Genomic DNA, 18,378 nt, shown 5'->3' with positions numbered 1-18,378 from the left:
TGAAGGTTTTGGGCCAAATGGCCATGGTATTATTTACACTGGAAGACACTTGAGAGCACTGTGAGGCTCATGCAGCTTAAGCATTTTCCCCTCGGTAAGCGTGCAGAGACATGATATGCCAGACCCCGAGCTTCAGAGGCGCTGAGGGGAAGTTGAAGAGTTCAGGAAGTGGCCATGCTTGCTCTCAGCACACTGCCTCTTTGTCCTCCCCCAGCTGCTCCCCCAGGAGCTTTCAGACAGCCTGGATCCCTCACAAGAGATGGGTTATTTCTCTCCATTTTAACAAGGGGCTACATTTACAAAGTCACTTTTAATGTGTCAACCTCTCTGTGAGGATCTAGTCACACATAATGGACTGTGCCAGAGCTGTGCTTGGAGTTGCTGGTGGGGCAAATGTACTTTCATATCCCCCTCAGACATTTGGGGTTGTTCAAGATGGGAGGAATTTGCTCACCCAGCAGGTAATTCGCAGCAGCCTCCCAGCCACTTTTAATCTGCGCCCAAAGAAAACAGCCTCCCAGGGTGCTGCTCCAGCCAAGCTCCGAGCCTCGGCGTGCCCTTCAGCGGGGCCATGGAGAGGCACGGCAGGGACAGCAAAGGCAGCTGTGTGACACCGCGGGACCCACCGTGCCCAGAGCTCTCGCACAGCGGGCTTTGCTGAGTCACCACTGACACCAGAGCATTTGTCAACTCTGACTGTGGACCACTAAGACAAGAAGAGAAACATCTAAAGCCTGATAAATTCCATCCCCTGTAAACAAACCATTTATTTCTCCATCCTTGTCACAGATGAGAAATCTGTTGGCTGGCATCTTTCAGAGGAACAAAGCTCCAACAGGGATTTTTGGCAGTCATCTTGTGCAAGCAAACCACTTGCAACTAATGCTATGTCTCGGTTTACGCGCATATATATATATATATAAATATATATATATATATATATGTATATATACACACACAAGACAAAACCATCTCTTTAGCTTCTGAGTGGAAAGCATACCTGAAGCTCTCCTTTATGTACACCTGGGTACTTAATGGAGACGTGTGTTAGTAACCCTGCAGATGGCACAAGTTGTTTTTGAAACCATAAATTGACTTCCCCTCAACTTGCCATGGGATCAAACGGAATTTGATTTAAGAATAAAGGACCACCCCAGCAGCGAGAACAAGCTGCACAGTGGCCTGACAGATAAGGTACAGAGGGATGTTAATAGACACTGATGTAAAGCTATTTACACAAATGATTTCCTCGTCCTGTGCTACAGGGATAAGAATGCAATCATGGGCTCTGAGGTTTTTGGTTTAGAAATTTGCACTATCTACACATCTGAGTATACTGGACACAATGATCCAGACTAACAGAGCATGCTGAAACCCAGCATTCAAAACCCACACATACTTTTTGCTTTATAAAAATGGGCCATATTTATTCATGATATGAAAACCCACCCCATTCACCAATATGGCTATGACTATACACACACACACACACACACACACACACACAGAGAACAGTGGATATGGTGGGGACTGTTTTCTATCTGGTACCTGTCACCAGCAAATTTGAGCAATTAGCATCTTAGTGCTTGGGCAAAATGATCTGTACTGCCCCGACTCTGAGCAGGCACAACACAGGCAAGTGCAAGAGTAAACCATCGTGTGGAACTGTGAACGTGCAACTACAAATAAACCAACCATGCCCAGATCTGTCAGCCAAATCACCAGAGCCAAGCACTAATACAGAGGTGTTCAAACTTCAAAGCAGGAGCACAGTCGGCAAGAGTTTGTTGAAAGAATTACAACCAGAAACTGGGACTTCTCAGTAGCATATAATCCCTGCTGTTTCCATTTCCTCTTTCTCATTATCGGCACAGATGGGGGCTGAAGATTAGTAAACAGTGGGTGTTTGGGGTGAATTAGAGCATGTGTGATGTAGAGCTAGGTATCCTGGTGGCATCTGTGTGACTTCGGAGAGATGTAAATATTTAATGTCGCCCACTACATTTCTTCAAAATGATAAAATATTAACACATTCCTTGGGGGTGGGAGAATCATACCAGATAAAACAGGGAATCTATTTTGTCCTTCATCCAGGATGTGGACAAAATCTGATCATCAAAAATGTTCTGGCAGATTCCCACTTTCTAGTCATGTCTCTATGGAAAATGAAGAGTTTTTACACTGTTCCAGTCCTGTCTGAAAACAGTGAACCCCCTCCTCACAAACTCAACAACTTCTGGGCCAAAGCCCTTTACACAGCTATGTGCATATGAGATTACATTTTCAGCTAGCACTCTTGGGTTTAGCCACAGGCTATCCTTTCAGAGGACAGCCACATAAATAAAAGCCATTCATAAGAAAACGTACTTTTGCCTAGAAATGCCTATGTATTTCTTGAGTAAAAACTGCTGAACTGACAAACCTCGCTCTCAAAGTTACTTGTCCTCCCTGCTCCTTTAGCATTGACATTAACAGACTCTTGAAGAGGAGTTCTGCAGTGCATAGGTATTATTTCATACATATATATAATTATATATATTTCTAAAATGAGAACTCTGCATGGAAGTCCCTTCATATCATTATACATACTTCTAATAACCTTAGTATGTTCTCAGGAACCAAAAAGGAAGTTTTAATAAAAGTAAGAGTGCTGGTTGTGGCTTCCAATACTTATTTTCACATAAAACCTGATTTCTTAGTTTGTAGCTTTTTTATTCAATAATCCTGGGACACAGTTTCTCTTTGACCTATCAAAGAATATGGACTTACTCAGCAGGTCAGCCAAGAGAAAAACAATCCATGCTATCTTTCCAAAGGGTATTTCAACACTCTTTGTCCAGTAAAATCTGTGTCGCTGTTTTTCTAGAGCAGTGTTCGCTATACTTTTCCAATCACATGTCTAGGCTTCAAGTACCTTTTCTCAATACATGAGAATTGCTATGATGGCAAAGTTATTTATTATTGAGAAACTTGTCTTCAGCTATTCACAGGAGTCAGAAAATTTTCAAAGTATTCAACTGAATATTTGATGACGTATTTTTATATACTTGGTTATTTCAGTAGAAAACATCAACAGTTTTAAAAAGATCACACTTGAATCTGAGTAATATTTTATATTCAAACTTCCCATTAACATTTGTGTACATATATGTACATGGATACATGCAAATAAAGCTAAACAAACTTACATCTTAGAAGTCGTGATTTGCCAGAACATCATACATTTTAAAGCCACACAACAATATTCATTAGTAAGAGCAATTTTTCATCTGACACAGGCCATACAATTTCAAGCTGTTACTGATGCTTAGTTTATTTCCACTTTACATTCTAAATCTCCTAGCCAAAGCTCACACCCTTCTAATTTTTCTTTAAAGGGAAAGCAAGTCCCAATCTTTGGGAACTTTAGTCCATTTCTTGCATTCTTCCCATGGGTGATATATTCCACATCAGGAATAACTGGAAGCCAAATACAGCCACAGATGGGAGCCTATGCATAGCTGCTGGGTGATTACAAAATAGAATCAGCTTCTCTGCTTTATAATGGATGAAATTTTATTCTTTGCTTAGCTACAAGTGCCAGCAATCCCATACTCATCTGAACTATATCCAAATAAGGTAAGCAAGACCAGGTCATGCACAAGATCAGATCATGTGGTTTTGTTTCATTGATATTTATCAACAGTTATATTCTCCCAAAAATAAACAGGAGAACGGGAGGCTCAGTATATGAATATGTATATACACCACATACCATGTTATCATTTAATTATCTGTGCAATTACTATGAATTAGGAGAGTTTGCCACTATGATTTCAGAGAGCAGTAGTTAAAAAAGTGACAGAGAGTCCATGAAAAGCATCCAGATTAACAGCCTTGGAGACTAACATTCTCTGTTTCCTTAGACAGTGAAAAAACCTCAGCCCTGTTGTGAAACCCTACATCCTGCCTGCATGTGAGGTATCGCCACATGGGACACATCCAAGCGAGACTGCTCACACCACTATGCCCACCTTGGGCCCTGGTCCAAGAGGATCACTCATGAGCCATCAGAAGCAGCCCAATTCCTTGTTGACAATCTGACTACTTCATGATGGCTTTCAGCACGAAAATCATGCAATGCCATTTTGAGCAGGAACTTTTGTCTTGCAGACCTGGAGTTACCAACTCATTGCACGTAGACTACGCTAGATCTGGCAGAAAGCAATGTTTAGCCACAGCTCACCTGGCTTAGGGAGTAAACTGCTGATTTAGAATAAAATGCCCTGTACTGCCATTCACCAAAACCTGGTTTCATCAGCTGCTGAAACTGAGTCAGTTGTCAGGAGACTGCACTCACAAGGCAAAGCAACACCTCTACCTCAAAAGGGTATGGGAACAGCCCACTGTACCCACAGCCAGACCAATAAAAGGAGCTGGACTTCTGATGCAGATTCTGATGGGAACTGACAGTCAGGATAACCCAAATATGCAGGTGGAGCTTGAAAGCAGAGGCAGTAATATGATATTCTGGCTCAAAACAGCTTGGCACCTGGTCTCCCTCATTAGCAGAAGTTCAACACACAACTATCACTGAAGATGTAATCATCTGTCTGCATCCCACTCTACATGTGTTTTGTTTCTTCTTTTCTCTCCCACTAGCAAAAGACCAAGTACACAGCAGAGAACTGAAAAATTAAATTTACAGCTAAGTTTATGGCTTATGGCTCCAAGGGCATTACCTATGCTTAACAGAAACCCCAGACTGTGTACTTTGAAGCATGCCTGCCTGAAAGAGTGCTGCTAACAGAGCAGCAATACCTTACAGTCCAATTTCTAGACTATTCAGCAAAGCTGGCTGGCTTTCCTGAGAGGCTACACCACAGCAGTGACTTAAGAGAACAGCACAGAGGAAAACAGCAAAGACCTCCTAAAAACCCTCCTGCTTGGCCTGAAAACTTAGAGCTGCCCCAGAGTAAGTGGGACACTACAGCATGGGTCCCTTCGGGTAGGAAAGATTAGTCATGGGCATTTTGGTAGAGCCCAATGGTTCCAGTTGGTCTGTGGGCCAAGTCCCAGCAGACCCAGCACAGTTCCTTACGGAGGATGAATTGTGAGCTGATACTCCTGGCTCTTGTCAGCAATGCCTCAAAGCATCCCCAGGCACTGTGGGAGTCTAAAGGTGTTTCTTCACCTGCTGCCAGTCAGCAGGGGCTCGGCTGCACCAGCTGTGATACAGGCTATATATACCTACTTGAGGTTTCGTGATGGTACTAGTTTGGATTTAAGTGAACTTAGTGACATATTTAACTTCGGGCTTTTTGCTGGTAAATGGGACAAGGACTGTTCTATCAACCTGAAATGCCAAAGCCAGCACTTTGCATCACTTTGGGAAATTCTGATTTTGAAGACCCTTGGTTGTCCCTAAGGCTATATCCATAATTATACCCTTAAGAACAGTTTAAAAGTTCTTTTACACTTGTCCTATACCAGACATTATTCCTTAGAGGCAGGGTCTGAAATCCTGAACTGATGCACATTAGAGGAAATGACAGTGATACCAGGGGTCACATGTTCCATTGAGAAATTAAGAAACCAGAACCTGCACATGCCAGACTTTAATACAGAAACTTTAAGCTGCAATTTTTGCCAATGTCACTTGACAGAACTCAGGTTTATGCACCAAACAAGCCTGCAGATAATCTGGGCTTTTTCCTCCCCAGCACAATCACATAACAGTGACCCTGCAAAACTTAAAAGCAAAGATGTTAAGGGCACTGGAGCTCTAGAGCAGAAGAAAGAGTGATCCTGCCTTGAGAATGGTGATTTCCAAAAACAACCAGTAGTGTCTACCAGACAAGAGAGGGAGCAACTCCAGAAGCCTAAGAGAAAACAGCTCAGAGGAAAGTCCTGGAAAATGCTGTCCTGACCTTGTCTGGGGCAATCCTGCTCCACTGGTGTCATCTCAGCACTGATTTTCCAAAGCAACCTCACATCAAGGGTACAACTGGACCCAGGTTACACCTATCAACGCTACTGCTAGTTCAGAGTGATTTTTTTGTTTATCTTTGTTCCCACTTCCTAGGGCACAAAGCCTTGCCTCACTAAGAAATGGCAGTGCAGTTTTGGGTTTTGTTTTTTTTTTTGTTTTTTTTTTTTTTTTTACTTTCCTTCTTGCAAGTTTTTCCATTCTATTTTCATTTGCTTCTATCCACATCTCACAGTGGATGGCCTGGAGCAAAGGCCTTGGAAGCTGTAAATGCTGTGGTATTAGATATCATGTGGTGTAATTACTATGGTTTCTTTAGTGCCTCCTCAGTCTGATCAATTAGTGAGTGAATGGTGAACAAACATTTTTTGAGAAGTAGAAAAGCCTTCAAATAAAAAAGAGCAGTCATAAACCATTATTACTATAAACTCCATTATTCCTCCTAAGAGGAAACTTTCTTGAGGAACTTCAAGTAACACAAAACAGAAGACAACAATGACAATTCTTTCCCTTGGAAACACAAAATCCCTCAGTGTTCTCATTTAAGTACTGCACATGGTGACATCCAACTGGGTTTTACCCTGCAATTCACTCGCATTATCAGGGATGTTCTGCTAAACAACTGGCACATTTTAGATTAATAAAGAGGGAACTTGTCCAGTCATCTCAAGCTGTTTGTCAGTTATGGAACACTTCATTTTCTAGTTCCCTATAGTAGCTCAAGTTAATTTGTCTTCCTCTTGACATCAGTCAGCATGCACTTTCTTTAAGGACGCACAAACAAAAAAAAAAGGAAAAGCTATAATAAAACTTACAGACACTGATCCTGCAGAGAGCTGCTAGGAAAAGGATAACCACTAAATGAGAAAATAAATATTGCTCTAGTTCCACCTAAGCGTACAAGTAAGTGCAAGTATGCAGCAACTCCTCAGAGTTTCACTTTGAAAAGCATTATCCAGTTTTGTTTTAATTTCAAATGAGATAAGAACATGAGTTGTTCATTGACACCCAAGGGACACTGGTCAATTCAATTAAGAATAATCTATTTCAAGTAAATTGTGCCAAGAAGCAATTATTTGGCACCTCACTAAGTCACCCTTTAAGATCAAATGAGGAACTTTTATTTGAAAATACAGTAGGAAGTTCCAAGTGATAATTATTTGTCACTTGTTTCTGCCTACTACTAAAACAAAGTTTTGGGGCTGCCTGCTGCCATTTGAGAGTTTCAGATTCCAAGATGCCATCAGGACTACAGATTGGAAAAGCCGTACTTCTAAGAAATATCTTTTTCTGTTTCAAAGTAGTCTTAGTCTGGAGTGGTTTAAAATGTAACCTGCAGACATACACAATGATCTACCAGTAGGTGTTGCCTGCGTGCCTCAGTTGAATGGCATTCTCTCTAAAACTGAAATAGTCACACATGGATACCTTCTTTACTACCACATTGCTAGCATTTGATTTTTCATTTCATCCCATTGTAATAGAAAATGTATTCTACAGGGCACTGCTCAAATGCATTCCCTATCTCAGCAGTCTTAAAATCAAAGACAAGGCATACGGTCATATGAAATACACAAAGGAACATCTGACCAAACAGAGATCCATATAAAGACAGTCTATTTGAGTCATGCAAGCTCACTTACGGTGAGCAAGTGGCTTCTTTACTTACAACACACACAACACAGCAGCCTTTATGGTTTACATTTAATACTTCCTTTAAAAACTGTCTTCAGTAACTTCAAATGTGAAAGTAACAGTGAAAATTCTCTATTTTGCATTTCCATGCCAGAAAAACAGTTTTGGGAATATGTTAGGTAAAGTAGGTCAGTCAGTGCTGGGTAACCAGGGCATAAGGAGAGCAATGACTGATGTGATGGTAATCATGATGGAGGACTGATGAGTTGGGGTAAATTGAAGAGCGATCTGTAGAGCTCAGTACTACATGACTGATGCTGTCCATGTTTGCCAAACTGCAAATCAAATTGAACCAAAAGAGCATTGATGTAGTATCCTTTAATTATTAGCTGAGGAAGCTTTCCTCAGGTAGGAGGCAAGGGGGGGAAAAAGCAATCCTCCCTTCCCCTCACCACCAAATACATTTTATCCTCTATGTCTTTCTGCTCAACAGCTACCTAGCTGGTGCTAGTTACAGTTACCATCCTGTTCAGACTCCTAAAAAAAGAAGGTTCCTGATTCACGCCACGCTTGCAGCTCTGAAGTGCTACTTCAACTGGAGCTGCAATCTGCCTCCAAGCACCTACAGCTTTCCTCAGGGACCAAGGCAATTTGAGGACAGCTAAAGGTCCCACCATTTTCAGAGCCTGCTGGTGAGGCGAGCTAATGAAGCACTGACTGTTGTGCCCAGCAGAAACACCACTAATCTGGGGAAGCACCCTCACTTAAGTGTTCATATCACTGCTTTAAAAATGGCAGGGAAAAAAAGGGGAGGGGGGGAAGGGGAAGTAAAAAAAAGAAAAAATATACAAGGGTTGGGGGAAAAAAGGGAGCTCACCTAAACTTCTCTTTCAGTTCTTGAAAGAGGGGATGGGGCTTTGTTCTGAGCCACGGGGTGCATGGACTGGTCTAGAGGGACACTATCTGCTGAAACTAATTTTACCTTCTTAATTTCCAAGAACAAGTATTGTAAGGATCATATTTTGGTAACATTGTACTCACCTTTTCAGAGTCTTTCTTGCCTGTGGAGATTTTTAAACCAGCAAAAGAAAAGATGAAAAAAACCCCTGAAAATAAAGCCAGAGTCTGGACCAGAAAATTCATTACATATTTTGTGACTTAAAGTCAGAACCACAGGAGATTAAGTTCTCTGTAACCTCAGGTTCAGTGGGAAGAAATGCCCCCTGCTAACCAAATCCTGCAATGTGCTGAGCCAGTATCATAAACCTAGGGGCAGAGGCTGGACCTGCCAGCCTTGTGCTGCTGCTGCCAACACACTCACATGTGCACTGCAGGTATTTCCCTTGCTAAGACATTCCAAGTTCTCAGCTCTATATGTGTCCCCATTGTAAAGATGCCTTTTCTAACGCTTAAAAGAGACTGCTGTACTCAGCCATATCACTAAGCATGGCTAATTTGGGATACATTTGAGAGCACTCACACTTGCCTTGCTTCCACAGCAGCCACACATAGTGGCCATGCCCATCTTCCAAGCAAAGCTGCCCAGACAAAACAGGTTTATGTAGCTGGCAGGCTCAGCTGTTGCAGGGCATTACTCAGACACACAGCTCTCTTCACAGACCACCAAGGCACATGTCTAACTGGACAGCAGGTTGTGGCAACAATAAAATAACGCATTGTCCTACTTGATTTCTATTACTTAAAGGATTTCCCAACTTGCCATGCTTGCTGATGCCCTCTTAACATTTAGGGATTTGTGTCAACTGAACTACACAACTCATCTGTTGTTGAGAATAAGCAATGGATAGATCTGCAGAATGATGCAAGGCTCCACTGACTTTTAGTTATGCTTATGCAACTCCACAGTTCCACAGCTGCTAATAATTAGCAGATGACCTGCATAAGTGCTAGACAAAAAAACAGAATCCTACTTCATCACTTAAAAAACAAGCTACCAAAACAAGAGTAATGATTTTTTTTATCTGACATGATTTTCTTTTTCTCCTCTGAACAGAATTCAAACAAATGCAGCATAACGAATTCAGCATAACTTATAACTGAAGATCTGAATGGTGCCTTGTTCGTAGCATTTGGATTTGAAACACAGATGCAGTTAACTCACAGCGTAACTCCTTCCATGATGCTCTTTAAAATGCTGATCTGTGTTCTTCTCAGCTTCCAGATTTTTAAGAGTTTTCAAGTGATTTTTCTCTTTTAAACAAATAGAGGTTCAAACTTGGATTCAGTGTACAGCTTTGTCTGCTATTTTCTGCTCTTACAAAAAAATACGAGATTAATTGTTGTGCAACTAGCTGGGAATAACATCACTTTCTAAAAATTTCCTTTGCAGCTCTTGTCTTTATTTCACCAAATTCTTTTCCAGATAAAATTTTCTAGGTTTTTGAAAAAGTCAATGCACTACATTTTTCTTTAGTACTGAAACTCCCTATGAACATGACAGATAAGGCGCGGAGAAAAAAAAGAAGAAGATATCTCTCAGCAGGTAAGTGTAGTCTCTGTTGCCAAGTGATCTGAAAATAGTTGAGTAGGGAAAGGAAGTAGTTTTATGTGTAAAGACAAACTCTTTTAGCTACCAAGGCACTAGTCTGCCAGCCAGGAGATTTATGATTCTCTCCCAGCACTATTACTGACCTGCTGCTATGAGACTTTGGGCAAAATTACTTCCTTACGCTATGCTTCTCTACATACTTCAATTTTTGAAGTCTTTCTTCAGAATTCTCAAGGCCATTTTCAGATATTTGAAGACTACATTTATTCCCACTGGTTTTGGGGACAGACAAAGGCAGCCATGCTTCTCCCAAATGCAAAAACATGGCACACAGCCAGCTGAACGGAACTGCTGGATCTCATCTAGCTCAGCGCTAACCTGGCTTCAAGCAGATTGCTCAGGCCTTATCCAGTTTTTAGACTATTTCCAACAACAGAGACTCCACAATCCCTCTGGACAATCAGTTTCAGTGGTTAGCCCCCTTCACCACCAAGGACCTTATTGGAAATTTTTGTAGGAAGCAGGACAATATGCTAAAGAATGCAAATTTCTGTTTAGGGCTCACTTCTGGCCCTGTTAAGTCAGGGCCCAGAAAAATACAGAGAAGCCTGCTCCACACTGCCTGCTCTTCATGGCAAGAGGATTTCAGCATTCAAAATATTACGGAGAGGGAGGAAGAGGGAATCACCCCATTTCCTGAACTTATCATAAGAGAAACATGCAGAAGCTATTTTGGGCTCACTGAGGCTGCTAAGACCATTTATTTTAACATCTGTACTACTTCCCGTTAAAGAATATCCTGTAGTTCCTTCAGCAGGAGTTATGTGCTCAAGCTTAGCACAAACAGAAGGAGGGCTCTCAGGAAAGCATGCATGGGCAGACTGGACGGCCCTTCGCATTATGGGCTTTATCCCAAGAAGGAAATGGTGGGAAATACATACATACACACACTGAGGAGATTAAAGATCAGGGGTGCTACATAAACACATTAAAACTTAGAAACTTTTGCTTCTATAACACTGGTAGTTTAAGGAATTACAGAACTATATATTTTAACTCCGAAGCAGACCTATGTGTAATTGGATCCAAATTAAGAACACTAATGAGGTTATGGCTGCGTTAAGTGTTACAAAACAGACACTCAAACTACTACTCATGCTTCCCATTTATCTCCTTCCAGGAATTAGGAAAAACTTTCTATTCGGAACTCCTCTGATCTCTCAGTTTTAGATGAAACTGCTCCCCCACCACTTGCAGCTCCAGCCTTGGAGACACTCTTCACTGATCTTTGTGAACTGTGTTGGATGAGGCCCAAGGACAGCTGCACTTGCAGACTTGTGTGCCTGCAAGGATGAGGAGCAACTCCAGTACTTTTCAGGGCCTTGATGTTCAAGGTTATTGCCACTGAAAAAAATAATCCTTTTACTATTCAGATTTCACTCTCAGCTCAGCAGCAGTGACACAGTCCTCACAGAGAACCACAACGGAGTACTAACACAGTAAACAGTTTGTTACTTCTTCTCCTTCCCCCTCTTCAGATACCCAGATATTTGCATACATGTATCTGGTGCTTCATGAGAGCACTACGCTATCATTCTGGTCACCACAAGCACACAAAATACTTCAAACGAAGCCTTCTACTAAAGCAGGATTATAGACATCTTTATTAAATTTACTTTTTAATAATGCCTTTTCTGGGCTATTTGCCAACTAACAGTTCAGCAGTTATTATTCAGTAACAGATTTTCACATGCCTCTTTGAAGTAAGAAGCTAAACAAGTAGGTGTTAATTGCACACAGGACAGACAGCTGCCTTGAAGATTTGTGGCTACTTACAGTATCCACTTCTTTAGTACTACCAAAATCTGTTCTACCATCCCAGAATTTAATTATCTCCCCATATACTGGGTCTCCACACCCCTACTCAAATAGCAGCTAGCACCATGGATTTTGAACCAAGACAGTAAACAGTCCCTTTTTATAACAGATCCCACAGACCAAGTGTTAGAGTGCATCACATAAAGAAAATGAGAAAGTGTTGGAGTAAAGAATAAGAGAAATCAGTAGAAAGATCACAGACATATTTAATTAGATTTGAATTTTGATAACACTTCATTATTGTGAAGAAGCCATAATTAAGATATGTTTACCATGGTAAAAGCATAAACTTTAAAGAAACCCTCCCTTCTGCTGCATCATTATTTCATATGGTTTCTATACACAAGTCCATTAACCAGATGGAGATCCAATGCAGTTAAAAGCACAGAACATTTCTCAAAGCTGCTGCATAAAGACTTTTACTAAATTGTACATGTATGCCATGAACAATATATGTGCTCCAAAGGAAGCCTATGCCTTCCTGTCAGGTCACAATTGTCAGACAACACCAATATACACTCTTTTCTCCCTACAAAGCAGCTGGGTGTTTGTACAAGCAGGGCAGAAAATTAAACAGCTGTTAGAACTTTATGCAGTGTAGGTATTGGAGACAAATACTGCAGCATGCTCCCTTCTCAAAGGGATTAGCATGGCTTGTGCTTCTCAGTGGCCTTTTTGGGGTCTGGAGATCATCAGATGTAAAGGTCATACCTGTTATCGCAGGTGGGAAACTGCTCCTTCTATAGCCAATACCTTTTCTCAGATGCACACTTTCAGTAGTACACAGGTAAAAAAGCAGTGAAACCCTGCTGGGGTAGGTAACTGGGTTTTTCATGGGGAAAAAAAAAAAAAAGAAGGACGTTTAGTAGTCTTGTAGCCATGCAGTCCCCAAAGACAGGGCCTTACTACCAGATGCCATTCAGAGAGTAAACCAATCCTGGAGAAAGTTAAAAGTGTCATTTCAGAAGAAACAGCAAGGCAGCAGCAGCAGTTAGGACAAAGTTAGAGAGCTTCAACTGCTTTAATTCCTAGCTGTTGAGGTGAGGGATCTCAAAGCAGGATGCAGGGGAGAGTCAGCACAGGCCCGAGAGGGTACTTCTCTACAGACAAGGGAGTAGCTGCTCTCTTTTACTCCTTACTCAGACTTCTGAGCTTTTCAGCACAACCCCACAGATAACTCAGAGAGGCTGAAGCAGATGCAGCACAGGCAGAAGAACAGGTGAACAGCAATAAGACATAAGGGTGGGAGAGACAGGAGCAGAGGGAAGAATCCCTAAGCTGCCAAAATAACACATAGAGTAACCACAGCCTCCAGGCACAGCCCCTGTCCCAAAATGCCTGCACTCCAGTCAAGGCCAGCCACAGGAACTGGCATGCCTCTTGCTTCACATTCCTCGGGAACTTGCCTTAACCAACTATGGAAATAATAATTTCATGTACAACATGGAGAACTACACATTTGACAGGCAGATGCTAAGGGCAACATCCTGCTCAGCTTGAGGTCAGAGGATGCTGAAGAGCCTAAAGAGTGAGGCAGAAAGACACACATAATACTCAAGGAAAGAAAAGCCACACTTTCTGGAGGAACAATGACAGGGATTCGAGATACAATTTCATAATTTTAGGCTATTTGCTCTTGCTAAACAGATCTTTAAGTAAGATTTGTGCACATATAAAGAGCTTTTCCTTTCCATTTGTAGCTTTCCTCTCTTCCCCTCGTCCCTCCCCAACGCCCCATACTCTCTTCCTGAATCTCCCTTTCTGCGTCTGTCCTCCCCCCTCACGTGCTCCCGCTGGACAGAGGGCAGAAGTGCTCTGGAACAGCTGTATTGCTGTATTTCCTCCGTCATATGCGCCTTCCCCTCACAGCAGAGGGGAAAGTACATGCCAGCTCAGCTTGCCTCGTGCTTGACAGCGCTTGAAAAAGTGCACAGCCAGAGCAGCACTGCCATCCCTCCTGCCTTCACTGAAGGCAAGGCTCCCAAGCCGAGGCTCTGAGAGGACGTCTTCTGTTTTATGTGGCCTCCTGGGTCTCTGCACTGTCCTCCCAAATTGGGCTTGGAAGAGCTAGTGGACAGAAGAAATTGAGGGGAAGGCTGACGGACAGAGTTAAAAAGGGTGTGAATGAGAAGAAAAACACTGCCCATCCTCTGGAGGTCAAAACTGAGAACAGCTGCTTATCACAGCCCTGTCTTTGAGAATGCACTTCAGGAGTAAAGGAGCAATTTGGAAGAACCTCATGGTGAGTTCCCGAACAAGCACACCTTAGTGCCAGAGACAAGTGCTGTTACCGCGTTTGTTTTGGAGAGGCCGCTCAAACAGGGTACATGCTAGCTGAGGAACTCCCTGGGAAGGCACACAGCTCTGCACTCCAGAAGGTGTTCATTAGAAGATGAAACACAGCCATTAGAGTAGCAGAGGCAAACAAAATGCAGGACAAGCTAAAACTTGAAGACTGGTTACTTGAGGTTCCCTAAGTTGATTCCTTCAAAAAAGCCCCCAAGAGCCAGCTCAGAGGGCAGAGACCTGCTTTGTTGACTCCACCATAAAGCCTAACTACACGGTCTGCCTCAACATTCGCTGCAGATGAAAGCACTTGAGGGAGGCTGCAACACAAACACCTGCGTGGGTGCCACGCGTGTGGGCAGTGGTGTGTGCCACGGCTCCAGCGTGTGCCACAGCCCCAGCGTGGCTCTCCCCACCCTGACATGCCCGCCAGGATTTCACAGCCGTAGCTGTAGAGCAGCAGAGATGGACAAGGATGCCGCCGGGCACCTCCCTGGCAGCCCGGGCAGAAGCACGGTCCAAGCTGCCAAGAGGGGCCGGGGGCTGCGCCCAGAGGCCAACACCGGCCGCCACCGCGGGCACGCGCCCAACCCCGGGGGAAGCGGGAATGCGAGGGGAAAGCAGGGAGCCTGCCAGCACAGCTTCGGGAGGCAGGAGGAACGCGTCCAGCCCAAGACAGAGCAGTCTGGAAGAAAAGAGAGAAAGAGCAGACAGGCACGAGGCGAGACTCAGCTCCCGACCCTCGTACCCGCAGGGCGCTCATCCCGTGGGGCCGGGGGTGCCGAGCTGCCCCAGCGCGGCGGCCGCTGGAGCCCTGCCCGTCCCAGAGACCCGCGTCCCCCGCCGGGAGCCCCGTGCGGCTCCCGCAGCCCCCTTACCGCGCTCCGTGCGGGCTAGGCGGCGGGAGGGCACGGCGGGTCCCGCCGGCGCTGCAGCCGCTGCGGCGGCCGGGACATGTTGGGCCGGGCGGCTATTTATAGCGGCAGGAAGCGGCGCGGCGCGGCTCTGGGGCGCCGCTCCCCCGCCGCCCGCGCCGCCGCACATGCCCCGGCCCCGCAGAGCGCCCGAGGCCGGGCCGGGCCGCCGCGGGTGGGTGTCCGCCCCCTGCCCCCGCTCCCGGGGCTGTGCCCCTCGGCCCGGCCGGCGGAGCGGGGCTCCCTCTGGGGTGGTCCTTCCCAGGTAGCGCGGGGTGCCGGTGATGGCCGTGCCCCCATCCCTCTGTGCCCGGTGGGAGTTCACACTAGTCAGAGTTACAGAGAGCCCCCTCACAGGGAGATGGGTTCCGGTCCCCAAGTGCCAGCGGCCTGAACTGTGACTTTGGTAGCTCTGCCGAGGACACATCCCGTTCAAACCCTCAGCGGTTCCCCGGCCGTGACCTCACCGCAGGGGCAGCTCTGCTTTCCGCGCCGCCCTGGCCGCCCCGCACTGCCCGGCCCTCGGCACAGCCCCCGCTCCTCTCGGCCCTGCTCCCGCTGCCCCGTTTGGCCACAGAGTTCTCCACACGCTTTGTTTTCCCTACCTGCCTCCGATGGCCTTGATGGCAGCCAGCGGGGAAGGGGTAGCGGCACCTGGGGAATAGCTAGGCACCAGGCAGAGACACACACGGTAGAGTAGAAACGTAATTAAACAGTGGGAAAGAGGTGCTTGCTTTTTCGCTGTTAAGGTTTGCAGTATATCGAGATGTGGGAAGGTCAATTAGCCCTCTCTGCAGGATGCCCCAAAAGGTATTTGTGCTTCATACCTCAATTAACTCCCGCAGAGATTGCTTTGCCAGGCAAGCAATAGATTCTGCTCCCTTTCCCCCCGCAGTTTGACTAAGTTTTCTAGAAACAAAATTTCTGTTAATGTTTTTATGTCCAGCACTGAGGTTTTGGATGGGAAAATGCCCAAGTATATGGAATGGCGTAACTTGTGCAGATAGGAGCAAAGTTAGAAGTGCAAGAGCTGTGTCCTGAGTGCCTATTTGAGCCGACACTGATCTCACATGCTTTTGTCTCCATAGGCTTTCACATTTTGGAGGTGTTGAGATGGTTTTTGTTTACGCCATGCATGGACATGGTCCAGCTCAGCAGCTATATAACACTGTTATCTAAAACAAAAATGTTAGGGACAGGTGTCCTGAAGAACTTAAATATGCTCTTGATTCACTTGTAGCAATGTGTCCCGGCAAGGTCAAAGACTGAGCGTGCTAAGTTAACCTGCTGCAACTTACTTTCATGTTTTCACCAGGAGATGAGCAGTTGCCTGAAGGCACCATATTATGGTGAGACATGCTGTCATAAGAGCAGTGGCATTACTGAGCTGTCTTCAGTGTAAGGTTGGCAACCTTGGCAGGCTTTTATGTAGGTCATTTCTCTGTTTCTGTGTCATTGTATGCTTGGAGCATTAAAAGACAAACACAAAAACTGGAACAATTTTTTATGTTTACCCTTTTCTGACCCACGCACACAATGCAGATTAGCTTGCAAGCAAAAATTTCAGTCCTCACAAATTGTAAAACTGCAGGTACTCTGTGTTTACTGTCTTTACAGTCCCAAAGCTCTCTAAAGAGGGTCACAAATCCACATGAGGTTCCTAAGCACGGCAAACAGCATTTGGGTCATTGGTTAGCTGAAAAGTCACGTAGAGGCAAACAGCTTACTCTTGTCTACGTGCTGGGGAAATACCATGTGATGCGTTCATTCCAGGCTCCATATGGGATAAATAGCAAACACTGATACAGATCTGCTCAGCTTGTAGAAGCTTGGGAAGATGTGCTGCAATGGGAGAATCTGTGCTGGGATCACAGGAAATGGTTACAACCCTTGCTAGGAAAGAGTTGTCCCTTTAGGGGGAATCCACTGAGTGATCCATCATCACTGTGCTGCAGTAACCTACAAACTCCTATGGCATTTTGCCTGCTGGTCAGGCTGGCCTGTTGCATGGTAACAAATGAAACTGTCCTGTCCTTGCTGTAGATAACCCACCTGCAGCCAGCAGGACTCAGCATGGCTCTCACAGTGAGCATGAAAATGCTTGCCTACAGGTTGGCTCTTTTCCATAACTGTGTCAGTCTTTTATACTTTATCAGGGACTGAAGTACGATCATTTTAGAGAATCTTTTGCAAAGCAGTACATGAGTGCCTTTTCTGTATTTGGGATTTGATTCATAGAAAGAGACAAGTGCTCCAGAGCTTTGTTAGAAGTCAGTGTCTGTGCAACATTCAGGTGATAGAAGTTTGGGAGACTTCATATTGGTTTCACAATTTTTAAGAACAGAAAGAGAAAGGTAATTTATAGCCAGCAGCATGCCCAGGGGCCTGGAGGCTGTGCTAGACTTTATCTAGCACTAGTAAACATACGGAAAATGTGAGATCTTGTGACTGGAGCCAAGGACAGCAACCTTCTAAAAGTGTCCAAATTCAAAAGCATTTCTACTGTGCTGAACTATCAGTGACTTCAAAGGTGATCGGTTGCCTGCCACCATACCAGAAAACAAACCTTTCAGGGAGGTAATGTGCTCCCTTTCTCCACCAGCAGCACAGTGTTTATGCACTTATATGGGTCCTGTGTTACACATTCTCTCTTGCCCTGCTGTCCCTACCCGCTGTGGTTTGCCTCAGCTGTGGAAACAGGAACTGCTGAGTCAGCACGCTGATGAAACTCACACTGCTTTCACACTTCTCTGGGGAGACTGCCACAGCAAGGAGGTTGGCAGCAACTTATATCCTGGAGAAAAAAAAGAGTACTTAAATTGTCTTACAATTGCCTGAAACAATAACCTGATTTTTAAAAACTCTCAAACTGAAGGAGGTTGCAGGACCCAAGCACTGGTGGCAGATGAATGCTCACACCTGGCAGATGCAAGCTCATAATCAAGTGCTTGGAGTTCAGCGAGTGTCATTTTTCTGTCTCTTGATCAGCTCCACTACGAAGCCAAGATCCAACTGGCTGAAGAGACAGAATAAGGACAACGAGTTCAGCTCAGCTGTCTGTGACGGTGGAGAGCAGCAGCCTGTTCTGATTATAGACTCATGCAGAGGTGAAACTGCTCTCTTGGAGCCAGTACAAGATAAGGGACTTTAAAAATTCTCAGAAGGGTCAGGTCTCCTGAAGAGCAGGA

At 44.6% G+C, this 18,378-nt stretch overlaps 1 protein-coding gene across 5 annotated transcripts in view; it reads right to left on the bottom strand.

Moving 5' to 3' along the window:
- Nucleotides 1–15,256, bottom strand: part of WIPF1 (WAS/WASL interacting protein family member 1) — a 56,247-nt gene extending 40,991 nt beyond the window's left edge. The window contains exons 1-2 of one of the 5 annotated variants that reach the window (XM_048309667.1): nt 15,155–15,256; nt 12,702–12,799 (exon numbers count right to left, since the gene is read on the bottom strand). The gene's annotated coding sequence lies outside the window, so the exon portion shown is untranslated. Of the gene's footprint in view, nt 1–12,701; nt 15,125–15,154 lie in introns of those variants that run through there. The other 4 variants (XM_048309668.1, XM_048309669.1, XM_048309666.1 and 1 more) reach the window with 4 other exon arrangements.
- Between the last annotated feature and the right edge of the window lie 3,122 nt (nt 15,257–18,378).

The sequence above is a fragment of the Corvus hawaiiensis genome, chromosome 7, assembly GCF_020740725.1.
Source record: "Corvus hawaiiensis isolate bCorHaw1 chromosome 7, bCorHaw1.pri.cur, whole genome shotgun sequence".
In the NCBI taxonomy this organism is placed as follows: Eukaryota; Metazoa; Chordata; class Aves; order Passeriformes; family Corvidae; genus Corvus; species Corvus hawaiiensis.
Note: the sequence above shows the minus strand (reverse complement) of the source record. Positions and strands in the feature narration are given on the sequence as shown.